The sequence below is a fragment of the Castor canadensis genome, chromosome 2 (assembly GCF_047511655.1).
Source record: "Castor canadensis chromosome 2, mCasCan1.hap1v2, whole genome shotgun sequence".
Taxonomy (NCBI): Eukaryota; Metazoa; Chordata; class Mammalia; order Rodentia; family Castoridae; genus Castor; species Castor canadensis.
Window position 1 is genome coordinate 151,623,608 of NC_133387.1, and position 20,087 is coordinate 151,643,694.

Consider the following 20,087-nt stretch of genomic DNA (forward strand, 5'->3'; position numbering starts at 1 on the left):
GACGTAGGAGCACCTAACACATTCTTTTCCTTTGAGAATTGTGTCCCACTTGTTAAGAGTACTGCCTACAATTTCAGTGTTTCAAGGTGAATCTAGGCTCTCTTGGATCCAAATAGGCCTATTGAGCTGAGTTGAGGAAACATATGAACCTCTCCAAAGAAAACAATGCATGCTAGAAGGTACAGCATCTGACACCTTGTTTTCCTGAGGGACTTGAGGGAGTTTTATAAGAAATAATTCCTGAAGTCATAGATTTGAATGTAGAGAAAGTCTGATTATTTTCCAAGGGGGCCTATTCAGCTGAATGGACGAAACTCAAGTATCTCTCAAAGAAATCCATGTGTGCTAGCAGCAGGAGCATCACGGACTTGGTTCCCTGTGAAAATTAAGTTAATTTTTGAAAGGAATAGTTTACGTGGATCATAATTTTCAAGGAGAGGAAGGCTCATTTTCTTCCGAGTGGTCCTACAGAGCTAAGTTGACACAACACATGAATCTCTGGAAAAAAAGCTGTTCGTGTTAGACACAGGAGTACGTAGCCCATTGTTTTCCTGTGAGAAATGTACTAGTTTTGGAAGGACGACAGCCTCCACCTTCGGCGTTTCAAGGTGAACATACACGCTCTTTAATCCAAATAGGCCTACTCAGCTGAGGTGAAGAAACACACGATTCACTCCAAAGAAAACCAGGTTTGCTAGACACTGCAACATTAACCACATTGTTTTCCTGTGAGAACTTAGTGAGTTTTGAAAGAGAGACATCTACGAATTTTCATGCTTCATGCTGCAGATAGGCGGTGCTTGCTCAAAATTGACCTATTCAGCTGAGGTGAAGAAACACAAGTGTCTCTCAGAAAAAACCCATCTATGTTACGAGCTGTGGCATCTATCACATGTTTTCCTGTGAGACTTGAGGTAGTTTTTGAAAGGAATACTCCCTGAAATCATAGATATCAACGTGGACAAAATTTCACTTTGTACAATATAGGCCTATGCAGCTGAGTAGAAGAAACATATGTATCTCCAAAGAAAGCCATCTAAGTTAGAAGCAGCAGCATCTACAGTATTGTTTCTCTATAAGAATTGAGTTAGATGGAATGGAAATACCTCCTCCGACTTAGGTGATTCAATCGGGATATCTGCGTTGGTTGCACCAAATGGGAAAATTCGGCTGACTTGATGAAACACAAGTATCTTCCAAGAGAAAACCACGTGAGCTAGAAGCTGGAGCATCTACCCAATTGTTTCCCAGTGAAAATTGAAGTAGTGTTTGAAAGGAATACGTCCTGCAAAACAGAAGTTTCATGGTGAATAAAGGCTCACTTTTTTCCCAAGAGGCCTCTTCAGCTACGTTGAAGAAGCACATGTGTCTCGAGAACACAAGGGTTTCTGTTAGATGCAGTAGCAAGTAGCCATTGTTTTCCTGTGAGAATGGTGGTAGTTTTGGCCAAAGTACTGCCTGCAACTTTGATGTTTCAAAGTGAATATAGGCTCTCTTTGATCCAAATAGGCCTATTCAGCTCAGGTGAAGAAACCCATGCACCTCTCCAAAGACAAGCATGTATGCTAGAACGTGCAGCATCTAGCATATTATTTTCCATTGTGAATTGAGGTCGTTTTTGAGAGGAACACTTCCTGCAAAACATAGATTTCAAGGTGGAGAAAGGATGATTTTGGTCCAAATAGGCCAATTCAGTTGAGTGGACGAAACGCACGCATTTCTCGAAGAAAACCATGTGCTCTGAGAGCAGGAGCATCAGGCACATACTTTCCCTACTAATTGAGTTCGTTTTTGAAAGGAATACTTCCTGCAAATCAGAATTTTCAAGGTGGAGAAAGGCTCATTTGATCCAAATAGGCCTATTCAGCTACGATGAAGAAAAGCATGCATCTCTAGAAAAGAAGCCATTCGTGTTAGATGCAGGAGCAACTAGCACATTGTTTTCCTGTGAGAATACGCTGAGTTTTTGAAAGAGCACTGCTGAAACTTTGGTGTTTTATGAGAACAATAGCTTTCCCCGATGCAAATCGGCCCACTGGGCTGCGTTGAAGAAACACATGTAGCTCTCCAAAGAAAAACAGGTATGTGAGAAGCCGCAGCATCTAGCACATTGTTTTCCTTTCAGAATTGAAGTAGTTTCTGCAAGGACTACTCCCTCAAATATCAGATTTCAAGGTGGAGACAGGCTCATTTTGTTCAATATAGGCCTATTCAGCTGAGAAGAATAAACATAGCTATCTCTCCAAAGAAAACCATCTGTGTTAGAAGCAGGAGCACCTAGCACATTTTTCTTTCCTGTGAGAACTGAGTTAATTTTGAAAGCATTACATGCTGCCAATCACATTTTCGTGGTGGATTATTGCTCCTTTTATTCCACATAGACCTATTATCTGGTTAAAAGAAACACACGTAGTTCTCTGAAGAAAACCATCTAGGTTAGGAGCAGCAGCATGTAGCACATTGTTTCTTTGTGCGAATTGAGTTAGATCTGATAGGAATACTTCCTGAAACATACGTGGTTTATCCTGGACCTAGGAGCTATTTACTCTCAAAAGATCAATTCAGCTGACTTGAGCAAAGACATGTATCTGTCCAAAGAAAAGCCTCTATGTTAGAGCCTCACGTATCTAGCACGTTGTGTGCCTGTGAGAGTTGAGTTAGGGTTTGAAGGGAATACTTCAGAGAAATTACAATTTTCAAGGTGGAAAAAGGATCATTTTGTCCAAATAGGCTCATTCTTCTAAATTGAAGAAACACATGGATCTCTCAAAAGAAAACCATCTGTATTAGAAGCAGGATCACCTGAGAGATTGTTTTCCTGGCATATTTAGTTATGTTTTGAAAGAAGTGTTTCCTGCAAATCAGTGATCGCGTTGTGAAAGGGCTCCTTTTTCCCAAATTGGCCTATTCAGTTGACTTGAAGAAACCCACCTGTGTCATGAAAGAATCACCTGGGAAGCAGGAGAGCCTACAATATTTTCTTTCTGTGACATGAGTTAGTTTAGGTGTTTAGGTGTTTGAAGCTAGAGATAGGCGCTTCTGACTGTTAATAGGTCTAAACAGTTGAGTTGAGGAAACACAGGTGACTCCTGAAAGAAAACCATATATGCTAGAATCTACAGCATCTAGCACATGGTTTCCCTGTAAGAGTTAAGTCACTTTTTGAAAGGAAAACTTCCCACAACTGAGGGGTTTCAAGGTGGAGGTAGGCTCTCTTTCCTCCCTCTAGGCCTATTCAGCTGAGTTGAAGACACACAAGGATCACTCCAAAGAAAACCCTCTGTGTGTGGAGCTGCAGCATCTGACGTTATTTTTCTCTGAGTATTGAGTTCGTTTTTGAAAGGAAATCTTCCTGCCAGACATTGTTTTCAAAGTGCAAAAGGCTGGCTTTGTTGCAAGTAGGCCTATTCAGCAGAGGGGAAGAATCACATGTATCTCTCGTGAAAACCACGTGTGCTAAAAGCAGGAGCATCAAGCACGTTACTTCCCTGTGATCATTGAGTTTGTTTTACAGGAGTACATGTTGCAAATCAGAATTTGAAGGTAGAGAAAGACTCATGTTGCTCCAAATAGGCCTATTCAGCTAAATAGAAGATACACGTGTATCTCCAGAAAAAAATCCATTCCTGTTAGACGCACTAGCATCTAGCACATTGTTTTCCTGTGAGAATTGAGATGGTTTTTGACAGAAAGACGTCCTCCAATTTAGATGTTTCAAGCTGGGGACAGTTCCTTCTTGATCCAAATAGGCCTATTCTGCTGAGTTGAAGAAACACAAGTATCTCTGGAAACAAAACCATTCTTTTTAGACAGAGGAGCACCTAACACATTCTTTTCCTTTGAGAATTGTGTCCCACTTGTTAAGAGTACTGCCTACAATGTCAGTGTTTCAAGGTGAATCTAGGCTCTCTTGGATCCAAATAGGCCTATTGAGCTGAGTTGAGGAAACATATGAACCTCTCCAAAGAAAACAATGCATGCTAGAAGGTACAGCATCTGACACCTTGTTTTCCTGAGGGACTTGAGGGAGTTTTATAAGAAATAATTCCTGAAGTCATAGATTTGAATGTAGAGAAAGTCTGATTATTTTCCAAGGGGGCCTATTCAGCTGAATGGACGAAACTCAAGTATCTCTCAAAGAAATCCATGTGTGCTAGCAGCAGGAGCATCACGGACTTGGTTCCCCTGTGAAAATTAAGTTAATTTTTGAAAGGAATAGTTTACGCAGATCATAATTTTCAAGGAGAGGAAGGCTCATTTTCTTCCGAGTGGTCCTATAGAGCTAAGTTGACACAACACATGAATCTCTGGAAAAAAAGCTGTTCGTGTTAGACGCAGGAGTAAGTAGCCCATTGTTTTCCTGTGAGAAATGTACTAGTTTTGGAAGGACGACAGCCTCCACCTTCGGCGTTTCAAGGTGAACATACACGCTCTTTAATCCAAATAGGCCTACTCTGCTGAGGTGAAGAAACACACGATTCACTCCAAAGAAAACCAGGTTTGCTAGACACTGCAACATTAACCACATTGTTTTCCTGTGAGAATTTAGTGAGTTTTGAAAGAAAGACTTCTACGAATTTTCGTGCTTCATTCTGCAGATAGGCGGTGCTTGCTCAAAATTGACCTATTCAGCTGAGGTGAAGAAACACAAGTGTCTCTCAGAAAAACCCATCTATGTTACGAGCTGTGGCATCTATCACATGTTTTCCTGTGAGGCTTGAGGTAGTTTTTGAAAGGAATACTCCCTGAAATCATAGATATCAACGTGGACAAAATTTCACTTTGTACAATATAGGCCTATGCAGCTGAGTAGAAGAAACATATGTATCTCCAAAGAAAGCCATCTAAGTTAGAAGCAGCAGCATCTACAGTATTGTTTCTCTATAAGAATTGAGTTAGATGGAATGGAAATACCTCCTCCGACTTAGGTGATTCAATCGGGATATCTGCGTTGGTTGCACCAAATGGGAAAATTCGGCTGACTTGATGAAACACAAGTATCTTCCAAGAGAAAACCACGTGAGCTAGAAGCTGGAGCATCTACCCAATTGTTTCCCAGTGAAAATTGAAGTAGTGTTTGAAAGGAATACGTCCTGCAAAACAGAAGTTTCATGGTGAATAAAGGCTCACTTTTTTCCCAAGAGGCCTCTTCAGCTACGTGGAAGAAGCACATGTGTCTCGAGAACACAAGGGTTTCTGTTAGATGCAGTAGCAAGTAGCCATTGTTTTCCTGTGAGAATGGTGGTAGTTTTGGCCAAAGTACTGCCTGCAACTTTGATGTTTCAAAGTGAATATAGGCTCTCTTTGATCCAAATAGGCCTATTCAGCTCAGGTGAAGAAACCCATGCACCTCTCCAAAGACAAGCATGTATGCTAGAACGTGCAGCATCTAGCATATTATTTTCCATTGTGAATTGAGGTCGTTTTTGAGAGGAACACTTCCTGCAAAACATAGATTTCAAGGTGGAGAAAGGATGATTTTGGTCCAAATAGGCCAATTCAGTTGAGTGGACGAAACGCACGCATTTCTCGAAGAAAACCATGTGCTCTGAGAGCAGGAGCATCAGGCACATACTTTCCCTACTAATTGAGTTCGTTTTTGAAAGGAATACTTCCTGCAAATCAGAATTTTCAAGGTGGAGAAAGGCTCATTTGATCCAAATAGGCCTATTCAGCTACGATGAAGAAAAGCATGCATCTCTAGAAAAGAAGCCATTCGTGTTAGATGCAGGAGCAACTAGCACATTGTTTTCCTGTGAGAATACGCTGAGTTTTTGAAAGAGCACTGCTGAAACTTTGGTGTTTTATGAGAACAATAGCTTTCCCCGATGCAAATCGGCCCACTGGGCTGCGTTGAAGTAACACATGTAGCTCTCCAAAGAAAAACAGGTATGTGAGAAGCCGCAGCATCTAGCACATTGTTTTCCTTTCAGAATTGAAGTAGTTTCTGCAAGGGCTACTCCCTCAAATATCAGATTTCAAGGTGGAGACAGGCTCATTTTGTTCAATATAGGCCTATTCAGCTGAGAAGAATAAACATAGCTATCTCTCCAAAGAAAACCATCTGTGTTAGAAGCAGGAGCACCTAGCACATTTTTCTTTCCTGTGAGAACTGAGTTAATTTTGAAAGCATTACATGCTGCCAATCACATTTTCGTGGTGGATTATTGCTCCTTTTATTCCACATAGACCTATTATCTGGTTAAAAGAAACACACGTAGTTCTCTGAAGAAAACCATCTAGGTTAGGAGCAGCAGCATGTAGCACATTGTTTCTTTGTGCGAATTGAGTTAGATCTGATAGGAATACTTCCTGAAACATACGTGGTTTATCCTGGACCTAGGAGCTATTTACTCTCAAAAGATCAATTCAGCTGACTTGAGCAAAGACATGTATCTGTCCAAAGAAAAGCCTCTATGTTAGAGCCTCACGTATCTAGCACGTTGTGTGCCTGTGAGAGTTGAGTTAGGGTTTGAAGGGAATACTTCAGAGAAATTACAATTTTCAAGGTGGAAAAAGGATCATTTTGTCCAAATAGGCTCATTCTTCTAAATTGAAGAAACACATGGATCTCTCAAAAGAAAACCATCTGTATTAGAAGCAGGATCACCTGAGAGATTGTTTTCCTGGCATATTTAGTTATGTTTTGAAAGAAGTGTTTCCTGCAAATCAGTGATCGCGTTGTGAAAGGGCTCCTTTTTCCCAAATTGGCCTATTCAGTTGACTTGAAGAAACCCACCTGTGTCATGAAAGAATCACCTGGGAAGCAGGAGAGCCTACAATATTTTCTTTCTGTGACATGAGTTAGTTTAGGTGTTTAGGTGTTTGAAGCTAGAGATAGGCGCTTCTGACTGTTAATAGGTCTAAACAGTTGAGTTGAGGAAACACAGGTGACTCCTGAAAGAAAACCATATATGCTAGAATCTACAGCATCTAGCACATGGTTTCCCTGTAAGAGTTAAGTCACTTTTTGAAAGGAAAACTTCCCACAACTGAGGGGTTTCAAGGTGGAGGTAGGCTCTCTTTCCTCCCTCTAGGCCTATTCAGCTGAGTTGAAGACACACAAGGATCACTCCAAAGAAAACCCTCTGTGTGTGGAGCTGCAGCATCTGACGTTATTTTTCTCTGAGTATTGAGTTCGTTTTTGAAAGGAAATCTTCCTGCCAGACATTGTTTTCAAAGTGCAAAAGGCTGGCTTTGTTGCAAGTAGGCCTATTCAGCAGAGGGGAAGAATCACATGTATCTCTCGTGAAAACCACGTGTGCTAAAAGCAGGAGCATCAAGCACGTTACTTCCCTGTGATCATTGAGTTTGTTTTACAGGAGTACATGTTGCAAATCAGAATTTGAAGGTAGAGAAAGACTCATGTTGCTCCAAATAGGCCTATTCAGCTAAATAGAAGATACACGTGTATCTCCAGAAAAAAATCCATTCCTGTTAGACGCACTAGCATCTAGCACATTGTTTTCCTGTGAGAATTGAGATGGTTTTTGACAGAAAGACGTCCTCCAATTTAGATGTTTCAAGCTGGGGACAGTTCCTTCTTGATCCAAATAGGCCTATTCTGCTGAGTTGAAGAAACACAAGTATCTCTGGAAACAAAACCATTCTTTTTAGACAGAGGAGCACCTAACACATTCTTTTCCTTTGAGAATTGTGTCCCACTTGTTAAGAGTACTGCCTACAATGTCAGTGTTTCAAGGTGAATCTAGGCTCTCTTGGATCCAAATAGGCCTATTGAGCTGAGTTGAGGAAACATATGAACCTCTCCAAAGAAAACAATGCATGCTAGAAGGTACAGCATCTGACACCTTGTTTTCCTGAGGGACTTGAGGGAGTTTTATAAGAAATAATTCCTGAAGTCATAGATTTGAATGTAGAGAAAGTCTGATTATTTTCCAAGGGGGCCTATTCAGCTGAATGGACGAAACTCAAGTATCTCTCAAAGAAATCCATGTGTGCTAGCAGCAGGAGCATCACGGACTTGGTTCCCCTGTGAAAATTAAGTTAATTTTTGAAAGGAATAGTTTACGCAGATCATAATTTTCAAGGAGAGGAAGGCTCATTTTCTTCCGAGTGGTCCTATAGAGCTAAGTTGACACAACACATGAATCTCTGGAAAAAAAGCTGTTCGTGTTAGACGCAGGAGTAAGTAGCCCATTGTTTTCCTGTGAGAAATGTACTAGTTTTGGAAGGACGACAGCCTCCACCTTCGGCGTTTCAAGGTGAACATACATGCTCTTTAATCCAAATAGGCCTACTCTGCTGAGGTGAAGAAACACACGATTCACTCCAAAGAAAACCAGGTTTGCTAGACACTGCAACATTAACCACATTGTTTTCCTGTGAGAATTTAGTGAGTTTTGAAAGAAAGACTTCTACGAATTTTCGTGCTTCATTCTGCAGATAGGCGGTGCTTGCTCAAAATTGACCTATTCAGCTGAGGTGAAGAAACACAAGTGTCTCTCAGAAAAACCCATCTATGTTACGAGCTGTGGCATCTATCACATGTTTTCCTGTGAGGCTTGAGGTAGTTTTTGAAAGGAATACTCCCTGAAATCATAGATATCAACGTGGACAAAATTTCACTTTGTACAATATAGGCCTATGCAGCTGAGTAGAAGAAACATATGTATCTCCAAAGAAAGCCATCTAAGTTAGAAGCAGCAGCATCTACAGTATTGTTTCTCTATAAGAATTGAGTTAGATGGAATGGAAATACCTCCTCCGACTTAGGTGATTCAATCGGGATATCTGCGTTGGTTGCACCAAATGGGAAAATTCGGCTGACTTGATGAAACACAAGTATCTTCCAAGAGAAAACCACGTGAGCTAGAAGCTGGAGCATCTACCCAATTGTTTCCCAGTGAAAATTGAAGTAGTGTTTGAAAGGAATACGTCCTGCAAAACAGAAGTTTCATGGTGAATAAAGGCTCACTTTTTTCCCAAGAGGCCTCTTCAGCTACGTTGAAGAAGCACATGTGTCTCGAGAACACAAGGGTTTCTGTTAGATGCAGTAGCAAGTAGCCATTGTTTTCCTGTGAGAATGGTGGTAGTTTTGGCCAAAGTACTGCCTGCAACTTTGATGTTTCAAAGTGAATATAGGCTCTCTTTGATCCAAATAGGCCTATTCAGCTCAGGTGAAGAAACCCATGCACCTCTCCAAAGACAAGCATGTATGCTAGAACGTGCAGCATCTAGCATATTATTTTCCATTGTGAATTGAGGTCGTTTTTGAGAGGAACACTTCCTGCAAAACATAGATTTCAAGGTGGAGAAAGGATGATTTTGGACCAAATAGGCCAATTCAGTTGAGTGGACGAAACGCACGCATTTCTCGAAGAAAACCATGTGCTCTGAGAGCAGGAGCATCAGGCACATACTTTCCCTACTAATTGAGTTCGTTTTTGAAAGGAATACTTCCTGCAAATCAGAATTTTCAAGGTGGAGAAAGGCTCATTTGATCCAAATAGGCCTATTCAGCTACGATGAAGAAAAGCATGCATCTCTAGAAAAGAAGCCATTCGTGTTAGATGCAGGAGCAACTAGCACATTGTTTTCCTGTGAGAATACACTGAGTTTTTGAAAGAGTACTGCTGAAACTTTGGTGTTTTATGAGAACAATAGCTTTCCCCGATGCAAATCGGCCCACTGGGCTGCGTTGAAGAAACACATGTAGCTCTCCAAAGAAAAACAGGTATGTGAGAAGCCGCAGCATCTAGCACATTGTTTTCCTTTCAGAATTGAAGTAGTTTCTGCAAGGACTACTCCCTCAAATATCAGATTTCAAGGTGGAGACAGGCTCATTTTGTTCAATATAGGCCTATTCAGCTGAGAAGAATAAACATAGCTATCTCTCCAAAGAAAACCATCTGTGTTAGAAGCAGGAGCACCTAGCACATTTTTCTTTCCTGTGAGAACTGAGTTAATTTTGAAAGCATTACATGCTGCCAATCACATTTTCGTGGTGGATTATTGCTCCTTTTATTCCACATAGACCTATTATCTGGTTAAAAGAAACACACGTAGTTCTCTGAAGAAAACCATCTAGGTTAGGAGCAGCATGTAGCACATTGTTTCTTTGTGCGAATTGAGTTAGATCTGATAGGAATACTTCCTGAAACATACGTGGTTTATCCTGGACCTAGGAGCTATTTACTCTCAAAAGATCAATTCAGCTGACTTGAGCAAAGACATGTATCTGTCCAAAGAAAAGCCTCTATGTTAGAGCCTCACGTATCTAGCACGTTGTGTGCCTGTGAGAGTTGAGTTAGGGTTTGAAGGGAATACTTCAGAGAAATTACAATTTTCAAGGTGGAAAAAGGATCATTTTGTCCAAATAGGCTCATTCTTCTAAATTGAAGAAACACATGGATCTCTCAAAAGAAAACCATCTGTATTAGAAGCAGGATCACCTGAGAGATTGTTTTCCTGGCATATTTAGTTATGTTTTGAAAGAAGTGCTTCCTGCAAATCAGTGATCGCGTTGTGAAAGGGCTCCTTTTTCCCAAATTGGCCTATTCAGTTGAGTTGAAGAAACCCACCTGTGTCCTGAAAGAATCACCTGGGAAGCAGGAGAGCCTACAATATTTTCTTTCTGTGACATGAGTTAGTTTAGGTGTTTAGGTGTTTGAAGCTAGAGATAGGCGCTTCTGACTGTTAATAGGTCTAAACAGTTGAGTTGAGGAAACACAGGTGACTCCTGAAAGAAAACCATATATGCTAGAATCTACAGCATCTAGCACATGGTTTCCCTGTAAGAGTTAAGTCACTTTTTGAAAGGAAAACTTCCCACAACTGAGGGGTTTCAAGGTGGAGGTAGGCTCTCTTTCCTCCCTCTAGGCCTATTCAGCTGAGTTGAAGACACACAAGGATCACTCCAAAGAAAACCCTCTGTGTGTGGAGCTGCAGCATCTGACGTTATTTTTCTCTGAGTATTGAGTTCGTTTTTGAAAGGAAATCTTCCTGCCAGACATTGTTTTCAAAGTGCAAAAGGCTGGCTTTGTTGCAAGTAGGCCTATTCAGCAGAGGGGAAGAATCACATGTATCTCTCGTGAAAACCACGTGTGCTAAAAGCAGGAGCATCAAGCACGTTACTTCCCTGTGATCATTGAGTTTGTTTTACAGGAGTACATGTTGCAAATCAGAATTTGAAGGTAGAGAAAGACTCATGTTGCTCCAAATAGGCCTATTCAGCTAAATAGAAGATACACGTGTATCTCCAGAAAAAAATCCATTCCTGTTAGACGCACTAGCATCTAGCACATTGTTTTCCTGTGAGAATTGAGATGGTTTTTGACAGAAAGACGTCCTCCAATTTAGATGTTTCAAGCTGGGGACAGTTCCTTCTTGATCCAAATAGGCCTATTCTGCTGAGTTGAAGAAACACAAGTATCTCTGGAAACAAAACCATTCTTTTTAGACAGAGGAGCACCTAACACATTCTTTTCCTTTGAGAATTGTGTCCCACTTGTTAAGAGTACTGCCTACAATGTCAGTGTTTCAAGGTGAATCTAGGCTCTCTTGGATCCAAATAGGCCTATTGAGCTGAGTTGAGGAAACATATGAACCTCTCCAAAGAAAACAATGCATGCTAGAAGGTACAGCATCTGACACCTTGTTTTCCTGAGGGACTTGAGGGAGTTTTATAAGAAATAATTCCTGAAGTCATAGATTTGAATGTAGAGAAAGTCTGATTATTTTCCAAGGGGGCCTATTCAGCTGAATGGACGAAACTCAAGTATCTCTCAAAGAAATCCATGTGTGCTAGCAGCAGGAGCATCACGGACTTGGTTCCCCTGTGAAAATTAAGTTAATTTTTGAAAGGAATAGTTTACGCAGATCATAATTTTCAAGGAGAGGAAGGCTCATTTTCTTCCGAGTGGTCCTATAGAGCTAAGTTGACACAACACATGAATCTCTGGAAAAAAAGCTGTTCGTGTTAGACGCAGGAGTAAGTAGCCCATTGTTTTCCTGTGAGAAATGTACTAGTTTTGGAAGGACGACAGCCTCCACCTTCGGCGTTTCAAGGTGAACATACACGCTCTTTAATCCAAATAGGCCTACTCTGCTGAGGTGAAGAAACACACGATTCACTCCAAAGAAAACCAGGTTTGCTAGACACTGCAACATTAACCACATTGTTTTCCTGTGAGAATTTAGTGAGTTTTGAAAGAAAGACTTCTACGAATTTTCGTGCTTCATTCTGCAGATAGGCGGTGCTTGCTCAAAATTGACCTATTCAGCTGAGGTGAAGAAACACAAGTGTCTCTCAGAAAAACCCATCTATGTTACGAGCTGTGGCATCTATCACATGTTTTCCTGTGAGGCTTGAGGTAGTTTTTGAAAGGAATACTCCCTGAAATCATAGATATCAACGTGGACAAAATTTCACTTTGTACAATATAGGCCTATGCAGCTGAGTAGAAGAAACATATGTATCTCCAAAGAAAGCCATCTAAGTTAGAAGCAGCAGCATCTACAGTATTGTTTCTCTATAAGAATTGAGTTAGATGGAATGGAAATACCTCCTCCGACTTAGGTGATTCAATCGGGATATCTGCGTTGGTTGCACCAAATGGGAAAATTCGGCTGACTTGATGAAACACAAGTATCTTCCAAGAGAAAACCACGTGAGCTAGAAGCTGGAGCATCTACCCAATTGTTTCCCAGTGAAAATTGAAGTAGTGTTTGAAAGGAATACGTCCTGCAAAACAGAAGTTTCATGGTGAATAAAGGCTCACTTTTTTCCCAAGAGGCCTCTTCAGCTACGTTGAAGAAGCACATGTGTCTCGAGAACACAAGGGTTTCTGTTAGATGCAGTAGCAAGTAGCCATTGTTTTCCTGTGAGAATGGTGGTAGTTTTGGCCAAAGTACTGCCTGCAACTTTGATGTTTCAAAGTGAATATAGGCTCTCTTTGATCCAAATAGGCCTATTCAGCTCAGGTGAAGAAACCCATGCACCTCTCCAAAGACAAGCATGTATGCTAGAACGTGCAGCATCTAGCATATTATTTTCCATTGTGAATTGAGGTCGTTTTTGAGAGGAACACTTCCTGCAAAACATAGATTTCAAGGTGGAGAAAGGATGATTTTGGACCAAATAGGCCAATTCAGTTGAGTGGACGAAACGCACGCATTTCTCGAAGAAAACCATGTGCTCTGAGAGCAGGAGCATCAGGCACATACTTTCCCTACTAATTGAGTTCGTTTTTGAAAGGAATACTTCCTGCAAATCAGAATTTTCAAGGTGGAGAAAGGCTCATTTGATCCAAATAGGCCTATTCAGCTACGATGAAGAAAAGCATGCATCTCTAGAAAAGAAGCCATTCGTGTTAGATGCAGGAGCAACTAGCACATTGTTTTCCTGTGAGAATACGCTGAGTTTTTGAAAGAGTACTGCTGAAACTTTGGTGTTTTATGAGAACAATAGCTTTCCCCGATGCAAATCGGCCCACTGGGCTGCGTTGAAGAAACACATGTAGCTCTCCAAAGAAAAACAGGTATGTGAGAAGCCGCAGCATCTAGCACATTGTTTTCCTTTCAGAATTGAAGTAGTTTCTGCAAGGACTACTCCCTCAAATATCAGATTTCAAGGTGGAGACAGGCTCATTTTGTTCAATATAGGCCTATTCAGCTGAGAAGAATAAACATAGCTATCTCTCCAAAGAAAACCATCTGTGTTAGAAGCAGGAGCACCTAGCACATTTTTCTTTCCTGTGAGAACTGAGTTAATTTTGAAAGCATTACATGCTGCCAATCACATTTTCGTGGTGGATTATTGCTCCTTTTATTCCACATAGACCTATTATCTGGTTAAAAGAAACACACGTAGTTCTCTGAAGAAAACCATCTAGGTTAGGAGCAGCAGCATGTAGCACATTGTTTCTTTGTGCGAATTGAGTTAGATCTGATAGGAATACTTCCTGAAACATACGTGGTTTATCCTGGACCTAGGAGCTATTTACTCTCAAAAGATCAATTCAGCTGACTTGAGCAAAGACATGTATCTGTCCAAAGAAAAGCCTCTATGTTAGAGCCTCACGTATCTAGCACGTTGTGTGCCTGTGAGAGTTGAGTTAGGGTTTGAAGGGAATACTTCAGAGAAATTACAATTTTCAAGGTGGAAAAAGGATCATTTTGTCCAAATAGGCTCATTCTTCTAAATTGAAGAAACACATGGATCTCTCAAAAGAAAACCATCTGTATTAGAAGCAGGATCACCTGAGAGATTGTTTTCCTGGCATATTTAGTTATGTTTTGAAAGAAGTGCTTCCTGCAAATCAGTGATCGCGTTGTGAAAGGGCTCCTTTTTCCCAAATTGGCCTATTCAGTTGAGTTGAAGAAACCCACCTGTGTCCTGAAAGAATCACCTGGGAAGCAGGAGAGCCTACAATATTTTCTTTCTGTGACATGAGTTAGTTTAGGTGTTTAGGTGTTTGAAGCTAGAGATAGGCGCTTCTGACTGTTAATAGGTCTAAACAGTTGAGTTGAGGAAACACAGGTGACTCCTGAAAGAAAACCATATATGCTAGAATCTACAGCATCTAGCACATGGTTTCCCTGTAAGAGTTAAGTCACTTTTTGAAAGGAAAACTTCCCACAACTGAGGGGTTTCAAGGTGGAGGTAGGCTCTCTTTCCTCCCTCTAGGCCTATTCAGCTGAGTTGAAGACACACAAGGATCACTCCAAAGAAAACCCTCTGTGTGTGGAGCTGCAGCATCTGACGTTATTTTTCTCTGAGTATTGAGTTCGTTTTTGAAAGGAAATCTTCCTGCCAGACATTGTTTTCAAAGTGCAAAAGGCTGGCTTTGTTGCAAGTAGGCCTATTCAGCAGAGGGGAAGAATCACATGTATCTCTCGTGAAAACCACGTGTGCTAAAAGCAGGAGCATCAAGCACGTTACTTCCCTGTGATCATTGAGTTTGTTTTACAGGAGTACATGTTGCAAATCAGAATTTGAAGGTAGAGAAAGACTCATGTTGCTCCAAATAGGCCTATTCAGCTAAATAGAAGATACACGTGTATCTCCAGAAAAAAATCCATTCCTGTTAGACGCACTAGCATCTAGCACATTGTTTTCCTGTGAGAATTGAGATGGTTTTTGACAGAAAGACGTCCTCCAATTTAGATGTTTCAAGCTGGGGACAGTTCCTTCTTGATCCAAATAGGCCTATTCTGCTGAGTTGAAGAAACACAAGTATCTCTGGAAACAAAACCATTCTTTTTAGACAGAGGAGCACCTAACACATTCTTTTCCTTTGAGAATTGTGTCCCACTTGTTAAGAGTACTGCCTACAATGTCAGTGTTTCAAGGTGAATCTAGGCTCTCTTGGATCCAAATAGGCCTATTGAGCTGAGTTGAGGAAACATATGAACCTCTCCAAAGAAAACAATGCATGCTAGAAGGTACAGCATCTGACACCTTGTTTTCCTGAGGGACTTGAGGGAGTTTTATAAGAAATAATTCCTGAAGTCATAGATTTGAATGTAGAGAAAGTCTGATTATTTTCCAAGGGGGCCTATTCAGCTGAATGGACGAAACTCAAGTATCTCTCAAAGAAATCCATGTGTGCTAGCAGCAGGAGCATCACGGACTTGGTTCCCCTGTGAAAATTAAGTTAATTTTTGAAAGGAATAGTTTACGCAGATCATAATTTTCAAGGAGAGGAAGGCTCATTTTCTTCCGAGTGGTCCTATAGAGCTAAGTTGACACAACACATGAATCTCTGGAAAAAAAGCTGTTCGTGTTAGACGCAGGAGTAAGTAGCCCATTGTTTTCCTGTGAGAAATGTACTAGTTTTGGAAGGACGACAGCCTCCACCTTCGGCGTTTCAAGGTGAACATACACGCTCTTTAATCCAAATAGGCCTACTCTGCTGAGGTGAAGAAACACACGATTCACTCCAAAGAAAACCAGGTTTGCTAGACACTGCAACATTAACCACATTGTTTTCCTGTGAGAATTTAGTGAGTTTTGAAAGAAAGACTTCTACGAATTTTCGTGCTTCATTCTGCAGATAGGCGGTGCTTGCTCAAAATTGACCTATTCAGCTGAGGTGAAGAAACACAAGTGTCTCTCAGAAAAACCCATCTATGTTACGAGCTGTGGCATCTATCACATTTTTCCTGTGAGGCTTGAGGTAGTTTTTGAAAGGAATACTCCCTGAAATCATAGATATCAACGTGGACAAAATTTCACTTTGTACAATATAGGCCTATGCAGCTGAGTAGAAGAAACATATGTATCTCCAAAGAAAGCCATCTAAGTTAGAAGCAGCAGCATCTACAGTATTGTTTCTCTATAAGAATTGAGTTAGATGGAATGGAAATACCTCCTCCGACTTAGGTGATTCAATCGGGATATCTGCGTTGGTTGCACCAAATGGGAAAATTCGGCTGACTTGATGAAACACAAGTATCTTCCAAGAGAAAACCACGTGAGCTAGAAGCTGGAGCATCTACCCAATTGTTTCCCAGTGAAAATTGAAGTAGTGTTTGAAAGGAATACGTCCTGCAAAACAGAAGTTTCATGGTGAATAAAGGCTCACTTTTTTCCCAAGAGGCCTCTTCAGCTACGTTGAAGAAGCACATGTGTCTCGAGAACACAAGGGTTTCTGTTAGATGCAGTAGCAAGTAGCCATTGTTTTCCTGTGAGAATGGTGGTAGTTTTGGCCAAAGTACTGCCTGCAACTTTGATGTTTCAAAGTGAATATAGGCTCTCTTTGATCCAAATAGGCCTATTCAGCTCAGGTGAAGAAACCCATGCACCTCTCCAAAGACAAGCATGTATGCTAGAACGTGCAGCATCTAGCATATTATTTTCCATTGTGAATTGAGGTCGTTTTTGAGAGGAACACTTCCTGCAAAACATAGATTTCAAGGTGGAGAAAGGATGATTTTGGACCAAATAGGCCAATTCAGTTGAGTGGACGAAACGCACGCATTTCTCGAAGAAAACCATGTGCTCTGAGAGCAGGAGCATCAGGCACATACTTTCCCTACTAATTGAGTTCGTTTTTGAAAGGAATACTTCCTGCAAATCAGAATTTTCAAGGTGGAGAAAGGCTCATTTGATCCAAATAGGCCTATTCAGCTACGATGAAGAAAAGCATGCATCTCTAGAAAAGAAGCCATTCGTGTTAGATGCAGGAGCAACTAGCACATTGTTTTCCTGTGAGAATACGCTGAGTTTTTGAAAGAGTACTGCTGAAACTTTGGTGTTTTATGAGAACAATAGCTTTCCCCGATGCAAATCGGCCCACTGGGCTGCATTGAAGAAACACATGTAGCTCTCCAAAGAAAAACAGGTATGTGAGAAGCCGCAGCATCTAGCACATTGTTTTCCTTTCAGAATTGAAGTAGTTTCTGCAAGGACTACTCCCTCAAATATCAGATTTCAAGGTGGAGACAGGCTCATTTTGTTCAATATAGGCCTATTCAGCTGAGAAGAATAAACATAGCTATCTCTCCAAAGAAAACCATCTGTGTTAGAAGCAGGAGCACCTAGCACATTTTTCTTTCCTGTGAGAACTGAGTTAATTTTGAAAGCATTACATGCTGCCAATCACATTTTCGTGGTGGATTATTGCTCCTTTTATTCCACATAGACCTATTATCTGGTTAAAAGAAACACACGTAGTTCTCTGAAGAAAACCATCTAGGTTAGGAGCAGCAGCATGTAGCACATTGTTTCTTTGTGCGAATTGAGTTAGATCTGATAGGAATACTTCCTGAAACATACGTGGTTTATCCTGGACCTAGGAGCTATTTACTCTCAAAAGATCAATTCAGCTGACTTGAGCAAAGACATGTATCTGTCCAAAGAAAAGCCTCTATGTTAGAGCCTCACGTATCTAGCACGTTGTGTGCCTGTGAGAGTTGAGTTAGGGTTTGAAGGGAATACTTCAGAGAAATTACAATTTTCAAGGTGGAAAAAGGATCATTTTGTCCAAATAGGCTCATTCTTCTAAATTGAAGAAACACATGGATCTCTCAAAAGAAAACCATCTGTATTAGAAGCAGGATCACCTGAGAGATTGTTTTCCTGGCATATTTAGTTATGTTTTGAAAGAAGTGCTTCCTGCAAATCAGTGATCGCGTTGTGAAAGGGCTCCTTTTTCCCAAATTGGCCTATTCAGTTGAGTTGAAGAAACCCACCTGTGTCCTGAAAGAATCACCTGGGAAGCAGGAGAGCCTACAATATTTTCTTTCTGTGACATGAGTTAGTTTAGGTGTTTAGGTGTTTGAAGCTAGAGATAGGCGCTTCTGACTGTTAATAGGTCTAAACAGTTGAGTTGAGGAAACACAGGTGACTCCTGAAAGAAAACCATATATGCTAGAATCTACAGCATCTAGCACATGGTTTCCCTGTAAGAGTTAAGTCACTTTTTGAAAGGAAAACTTCCCACAACTGAGGGGTTTCAAGGTGGAGGTAGGCTCTCTTTCCTCCCTCTAGGCCTATTCAGCTGAGTTGAAGACACACAAGGATCACTCCAAAGAAAACCCTCTGTGTGTGGAGCTGCAGCATCTGACGTTATTTTTCTCTGAGTATTGAGTTCGTTTTTGAAAGGAAATCTTCCTGCCAGACATTGTTTTCAAAGTGCAAAAGGCTGGCTTTGTTGCAAGTAGGCCTATTCAGCAGAGGGGAAGAATCACATGTATCTCTCGTGAAAACCACGTGTGCTAAAAGCAGGAGCATCAAGCACGTTACTTCCCTGTGATCATTGAGTTTGTTTTACAGGAGTACATGTTGCAAATCAGAATTTCAAGGTAGAGAAAGACTCATGTTGCTCCAAATAGGCCTATTCAGCTAAATAGAAGATACACGTGTATCTCCAGAAAAAAATCCATTCCTGTTAGACGCACTAGCATCTAGCACATTGTTTTCCTGTGAGAATTGAGATGGTTTTTGACAGAAAGACGTCCTCCAATTTAGATGTTTCAAGCTGGGGACAGTTCCTTCTTGATCCAAATAGGCCTATTCTGCTGAGTTGAAGAAACACAAGTATCTCTGGAAACAAAACCATTCTTTTTAGACAGAGGAGCACCTAACACATTCTTTTCCTTTGAGAATTGTGTCCCACTTGTTAAGAGTACTGCCTACAATGTCAGTGTTTCAAGGTGAATCTAGGCTCTCTTGGATCCAAATAGGCCTATTGAGCTGAGTTGAGGAAACATATGAACCTCTCCAAAGAAAACAATGCATGCTAGAAGGTACAGCATCTGACACCTTGTTTTCCTGAGGGACTTGAGGGAGTTTTATAAGAAATAATTCCTGAAGTCATAGATTTGAATGTAGAGAAAGTCTGATTATTTTCCAAGGGGGCCTATTCAGCTGAATGGACGAAACTCAAGTATCTCTCAAAGAAATCCATGTGTGCTAGCAGCAGGAGCATCACGGACTTGGTTCCCCTGTGAAAATTAAGTTAATTTTTGAAAGGAATAGTTTACGCAGATCATAATTTTCAAGGAGAGGAAGGCTCATTTTCTTCCGAGTGGTCCTATAGAGCTAAGTTGACACAACACATGAATCTCTGGAAAAAAAGCTGTTCGTGTTAGACGCAGGAGTAAGTAGCCCATTGTTTTCCTGTGAGAAATGTACTAGTTTTGGAAGGACGACAGCCTCCACCTTCGGCGTTTCAAGGTGAACATACACGCTCTTTAATCCAAATAGGCCTACTCTGCTGAGGTGAAGAAACACACGATTCACTCCAAAGAAAACCAGGTTTGCTAGACACTGCAACATTAACCACATTGTTTTCCTGTGAGAATTTAGTGAGTTTTGAAAGAAAGACTTCTACGAATTTTCGTGCTTCATTCTGCAGATAGGCGGTGCTTGCTCAAAATTGACCTATTCAGCTGAGGTGAAGAAACACAAGTGTCTCTCAGAAAAACCCATCTATGTTACGAGCTGTGGCATCTATCACATTTTTCCTGTGAGGCTTGAGGTAGTTTTTGAAAGGAATACTCCCTGAAATCATAGATATCAACGTGGACAAAATTTCACTTTGTACAATATAGGCCTATGCAGCTGAGTAGAAGAAACATATGTATCTCCAAAGAAAGCCATCTAAGTTAGAAGCAGC